General features: G+C 43.8%; 1 long non-coding RNA gene across 2 annotated transcripts; it reads left to right on the top strand.

The window, feature by feature from the left end:
* The first annotated feature begins 2728 nt into the window (after window positions 1-2728).
* On the top strand, window positions 2729-5922 carry LOC119469780. 2 transcript variants are annotated; one of them, XR_005198621.1, is made up of 3 exons: window positions 2729-3238; window positions 3997-4781; window positions 5908-5922. It is a non-coding gene; the product is annotated as an uncharacterized LOC119469780 (long non-coding RNA). The 2 variants fall into 2 exon arrangements; XR_005198622.1 differs by lacking the exon at window positions 5908-5922 and adding an exon at window positions 5013-5025.
* The last annotated feature ends 206 nt before the right edge of the window (window positions 5923-6128 follow it).

The raw sequence follows: 6128 nt of genomic DNA on the forward strand, positions 1-6128 counted from the left end.
AGTTTCTTGTATATGTTAGATAACAGTTCCTTTCAGACACATGATTTTCCATAATTTTATCGCAATCTGTAGAATACCTTTTCTTTGGGTTCATTGTTTTCTCCTTGAGAAGTTTTAAAGTTGTCCTTTGTCTAACGTTTATATTTGCTTTTGTTAATAGTAATTTCTGTGTCCCATTGGGAAACAGAGAGATGGTGAAGGCATTGTATTATTTCTGGGTATAATCTCCCTATGTTTTTCTTTTGGCAACTGGTGTGCAAAGATTCAAGTTTCTCCAAAATAGTCACCCTATGTTTTTTCTTGGGAGCTTTTTTGGTTTCAGGATTAGACTTAGGTGTTCATTTTCTGTTGATGTTTGTGTCTTATGCAACATAGGGATCTTACTTCAGTTCTCTGCACATGAATACCCAGGTTTCTGAACTTGGAGTCCTTTGGTGTGTTTCTGAAACATGTGTTTATACTGTATAATTTTGGTCTGATTATTTGGCTCCATCATTTGGTCCATTTGGTTATCTTTCTATGTTTATGCCACTAATGGATGGAGAGGGTTGGTGTAAGTTTTGTTTTGTTTTCGTGTGTGTGTGTGTGTGTGTGTGTGTGTGTGTGTGTTTAGTTTTCAGTCTTGATTTTCTAAAAGAATATCTACTTTTACTGCTATTAACAATGTTATGAACACACTGCCAGTTGGGTGGTTCATCAGTGTAGAATCTCTAACTCAATAGGGGTAAATGTTAATTAAATAATAGAAATAACAAAGACATTTATCAACAGAGGGCTTTCATCCACACATAAGTTCCAGTATAAAAAAGTTCAGTAGGCCAGGCACAGCGGCTCATGCCTATAATCCCAGCACTTTGAGAGGTCAAGGTGGGAAAATCGCCTGAGGTCAGGAGTTCAAGATCAGCCTGGTCAACATGGTGAAACCCCATCTCTACTAAAAATAGAAAAATTAGCTAGCTGTGCTGGCAGACACCTGTAATCCCAGCTAATTGGGAGGTGAGGCAGGAGAATAGCTTCAACTGGGAGGTGGAGGTTGCAATGAGGTGAGATTGTGCCATTGCACTCCAGCCTGGGGGACAGAGCGAGACTCCATCTCAAAAAAAAAGAGTTTAGTAAACAAATGTCACTTATACTGTGTCAGAGTTATAAAGCAGTTAAACATTTCCCAAAAGTTTTGGAAGGATATATAAGATTGCTATAAGAACATTAACTAGATTGAGACACACTGAATACTACAGACAAATAGGACATATGGATATAAAAGTAAAAGTTACAAGTATTAGAAGGCATTGTATCAACATATGAGGATACTGTAGCATGAGCAGACATCCTTTATGGTAGGAGTGCAAGTGAGACTCAGCATTTGGAAATCCACTAATGCGATTAACCACATTCAGAGAGTTAATGAGACTGCCTTGTATTCGTGTGCATAGATGTAAAAAGACACTGTCAAGATTCCACAGCATAGTATATTTTAAGAATTTAACCAAGTCAGAATTGCTGTAAAAATGTTTAAATTATGAAATGGATTTGTACAAATAAAAAATAATGAAACCACAGTTTTAGAAAAGTATATTTAACAGTATGAAGAGGTCAGTGATTCTTTAATCAGTTGATAAATTGAGCTTGACTCCAATGTGTCTACTATCTGATTGTGCTCTTGAGGTAAGAAAATGTGTTGCAAAGAACAATAAGTAAAAATGTCTATAAAAGTCTGAGTATAAAAAATTATTTCATGTATTGTAAATTCTTCGAAATGGAAAGTGTGATGTTGATTCATAACTAGATTGAGAGAAAAATGAAGTACAGAATTCAAAAACTAAAATGAAACATACATGGATATTTGCTGTACAATAAAAACTGCAGTGGTAACAGAGGAGATGTAGGCTCTGAGGGTCTCACTGGTGACTGAAGCCCACAGGTAATGCAGCAAAGCCTTTGTCTCCCTGATGTTTGTGCCTCCTGCTGGTTGTGTGCTTTCACACATCAAGAGAGGACAATTAACATTTGAGCTAGATCATCGTTTGCTGTTGCCTGATGGGTGAGAGTTTTGCTGGCATAATCCATATTGTTATATGTTCTTGGGGCCCACAGGATTATTCTTGGTCATCTAAGGTGTTACTAACATTACTAAAACTTTATTACCTTCAACTGACTCCTAATTATTCTTTGAAATAACCAGACACACACGTTGTTTCAGTAATTCTTTCATTTGGTGATTTACCTGGTTTAGTACTATGTGAGGTCACCGTCCCTCAAATGACCCACAGGTGGTAAGAGTCTGTGAACAAACATTATCACAGAAGAGACTCCATGTAGACATGGAGTGAGTCATTACAAGACGGGGTAGCTAACCTGAACCCTAAGCTGGCACAGACAGAAGCAACAAACCTTTAGAGAGAAAAAAATTACTTATCCTTTAGAGATAAAATTACTTAAATCCTTTAGAGAGAAAAAGTATAAATATCTTTTGTTAAGAGAAACAGAGACCATCTACAGAGGACATAATAGTATTAAAATGTGGTCTCACTGTTCAGCTCCCACTTATGAGTGAGAACATATCATGTCTGGTTATCTATTTCTGTGTTAGTTTACTGAGGATGATGACTTTAAGCTTCATCCATGTCCCTGCAGAGAATGTGATCTCATACCCTTTTATGGCTGCATAGTATTCCATGGTGTATATGTAGCACATTTTCTTTATCCAGTCTACGACTGATGAGCATATGAGTTGGTTCCATGTCTTTCCTATTGGGAATTGTGCTGCAAAAAACATACATGGAGCAGATTGTGCTCAGAGCAAGATGGACTTCTGAGCAAGATGGAGCTTGGGGCAGATGGAGCTCAGGGCAGATGGAGCTCCAGGTGAGATGGAGCTCCAAGCATTATGAATCTCAGAGCACATGTTGCACAGAGTATAAGAGGGAGCTCCAAGCATATGGTCTCAGCGCAACATGGAGCTCAGAGCAGACAGTGCTCAGAGCAAGATGGAGCTTGGTGTGATTGGAGCTCTAAGCAGATGGAGCTCAGGGCAGATGGTGTTCAGAGCAAGATAGAGTTTAGAGTGGTTGGAGCTCTGAGCAGTTGGTGCTCAGAGCCAGATGGAGCTTGGAGTGATTGAAGCTCCGAGCAAGCTGGAGCTTAGAGCAGATGACGCTCTGAGCAGATTAAGCTTAGACAAGAAGGAGCTCCAAGCAAGATGGAGCTTGGAGCTGATGTTCCTCTGTGTAAGATGGATGTCAGAGCTAGATGGAGCTTGGAGCTGATGTTCCACTGTGTAAGATGGAGCTCAGAGTGATTGGAGCACCGAGCAAGATGGAGCTTGGAGCAAATGGAGCTCTCAGCAAGATAGACCTCAGAACAGACAGAGCTCCAAGCAGATGAAGCTCTGAGCAGATTAAGCTCAGACAAGAAGGAGCTCCAAGCAAGATGGAGCTTGGAGCTGATGTTCCTCTGTGTAAGATGAAGATCAGAGCTAGATGGAGCTTGGAGTGATAGGAGCTCGGAGCAGCTGGAGCTCTGAGCAATATGGAGCTCAGAGCAGATGGTGCTCAGAGCAAGATGGAGCTCGGAGCACATGGAGCTCAGAGCAGATGGTCCTCAGAGCAAGATGGAGATTGGAGCAGATGGAGCTCTGAGCAAGATGGAGCTCTGAGCAAGATGGAGCTCTGAGCAAGATGGAGCTCAGAGCAGATGGAGCTCTGAGCAAGATGGAGCTCAGAGCAGATGGTGCTCGGAGCAAGATGGAGCTTGGAGCAGATGGAGCTCTGAGCAAGATCGAGCTCAGAGCAAGATGGAGCTTGGAGCAGATGGAGCTCTGAGCAAGATCGAGCTCAGAGCAAGATGGAGCTTGGAGCAGATGGAGATCTGAGCAAGATGGAGCTCAGAGCAGATGGAGCTCTAAGCAGATGAAGCGCTGAGCAGATTAATCTCAGAAAAGAAGGAGCTCAAAGCAAGATGGAGATTTAAGCTGATGTTGCTCTGTGTAAGAGGGAGCTCAGAGCTAGATGGAGCTTGGCGTGAAAGGAGCTCAGAGCAGATGGTGCTCAGAGAAAGATGGAGCTCAGAGTGATTGGACCTCTGAGCAAGATGGAGCTCAGAGCAGATGGAGCTCAGAGCAAGATGGAGCTTGGAGTGACTGGAGCTCTGAGCAAGATGGAGCTTGGAGCAGATGGAGCTCAGAGCAAGATGGAGCTTGGAGTGATTGGAGCTCTGAGAAAGATGGAACTCGGAGCAGATGAAGCTCTGAGCAGATTAATCTCAGACAAGAAGGAGCTCTAAACAAGATGGAGCTTTGAGCTGATGTTCCTTTGGTAAGATGGAGCTCAGAGCTAGATGGAGCTCGGAGTGATAGGAATTTAGAGCAGACGGTGCTCAGAGCAAGATGTAGCTCAGAGTGATTGGAGCTCTGAGCAAGATGGAGCTCAGAGCAGATGGAGCTCTGAGCAAGATGGAGCTCGGAGTGACTGGAGCACGGAGCAAGATGGAGCTTGGAGTGATTGGAGCACTGAGCAAGATGGAGCTCTGAGCAGATTAAGCTCAGAAAAGAAGGAGCTCCAACCAAGATGGAACTTGGAGCTGATGTTCCTTTGCGTAAGATGGAGTGCAGAGCAAGATAGAGCTCTGAACAAGATGGTGCTCAGAGCAGACAGACCTCTGAGCAGTAAGGAGCTGTAAGCAAGATGGAGCTTGGTGCAGATGTTGCTTGGTTTTAGGTGGAGCTCAGAGCAGATGGTGCTAACAGCAGGATGGAGCTCAGAGTGATTAGAGCTCCAAACAAGGTAGACCTTGGAGCTAATGGAGCTTTGCGCAACGTGGAACTCGGAGGAAATGTTATTCAGAGTAAGAAGGAGTTCCAAGCAAATGGTACTCAGAGCAAGATGGAGCTTGGATAAGATGTTGTTCACAGTGAGATGGAGCTCCGAGCAGATAGTGCTTAGAGCAAGATGGAACTCCAAGTAGATGGTACTCAGAACAAAATGGAGCTTGAAGTGGTTGGAGCTCTTAGGAAGATGGAGCTCAGAGAAAATGGAGCTCTGAGCAGATGGTGCTCAGAGCAAGATGGAGCTCAAAGAAGATGTTGTTCACAGTGAGATGGAGCTCCAAGCAGATGATGTTCAGTGCAAGATGGAACTCCAGAGTAATTGGAGCTCTGAGCAAGATGGAGCATAGAGCAAAGGAACTCTGAGCAGATGGGGTTTAGAGCAGATGGTGCTCAGAGCAAGATGGAGCTCCAAGCAAATTGTGCCCAGAACAAGATGGAGCTCAGAGTAGATGGAGCTCTGAGGATATAGTACTCACAGCAAGATGGAGCTTGGAGAGATTGGAGCTCAGAACAGATGGAGCTCACAGAAATTGCCCCCAACAAGATGGAACTCCAGGCAGATGGTAATCAGAGCAATCTGGAGCTCCAAGCAGATTTTGCTCAGAGCAAGATGAACCTCAGAATGATTAGAAACTCAGAAAAATAAAACTCTGTGCAGATGGTGCTTAAAGCAAGATAGAGCTCAGAGTGATTGGGCCTCTGAGCAAGATGGAGCTAGGAGGAGGTAGAGCTTTGAGCAAGAAGTACCTCCAAGTGAGCTGGAGTTTGCAGAAGTTGTTGCCTGGTGTAGGATGGAGCTCAGAGCAAGATGGAGCTTGGAGTGATTGGAACTGTGAACATTTCTCTGAGGAAGATGGATCTCTGAGCAAGAAGGAACGCTAAGCAAGATGGAGCTTGGGACAGACATTGCTCAGTTTTAGATGCAGCTCAGAGTGATGAGAGCTCCAAGCAAGATGGAGCTCAGAGAACATGTTGCTTACAGGAAGGTTGAGCTTTGAGCAGATGGTACTCAGAGGAAAATGGAGCTGGAAATGACTAGAAGTCTCAGCAAGATGGACCTAGGAGAAGACAGCTCTGAGCAGATGGAGCTCAGAGCAACATGGAGTTTGGAGTGCTTGGAGCTCTGAGAAAGATGGAGCTTGAAGCAAGTGGAACTCCAAGGAGATGAAAGTCTGAGCAGATGGTGCTGAGTGCAAAATGGAGCTCAGAGTGGTGGGAGCTCTAAGCAAGATGAGCTCAGAGCAGATGGCGCTTCAAGTAGATGGTGCTCAGAGCAAGATTGAGCTTGGAGTGATTGGACCTT

The sequence above is a fragment of the Cebus imitator genome, unplaced genomic scaffold (genome assembly GCF_001604975.1).
Source record: "Cebus imitator isolate Cc_AM_T3 unplaced genomic scaffold, Cebus_imitator-1.0 Scaffold831, whole genome shotgun sequence".
NCBI classification, from domain to species: Eukaryota; Metazoa; Chordata; class Mammalia; order Primates; family Cebidae; genus Cebus; species Cebus imitator.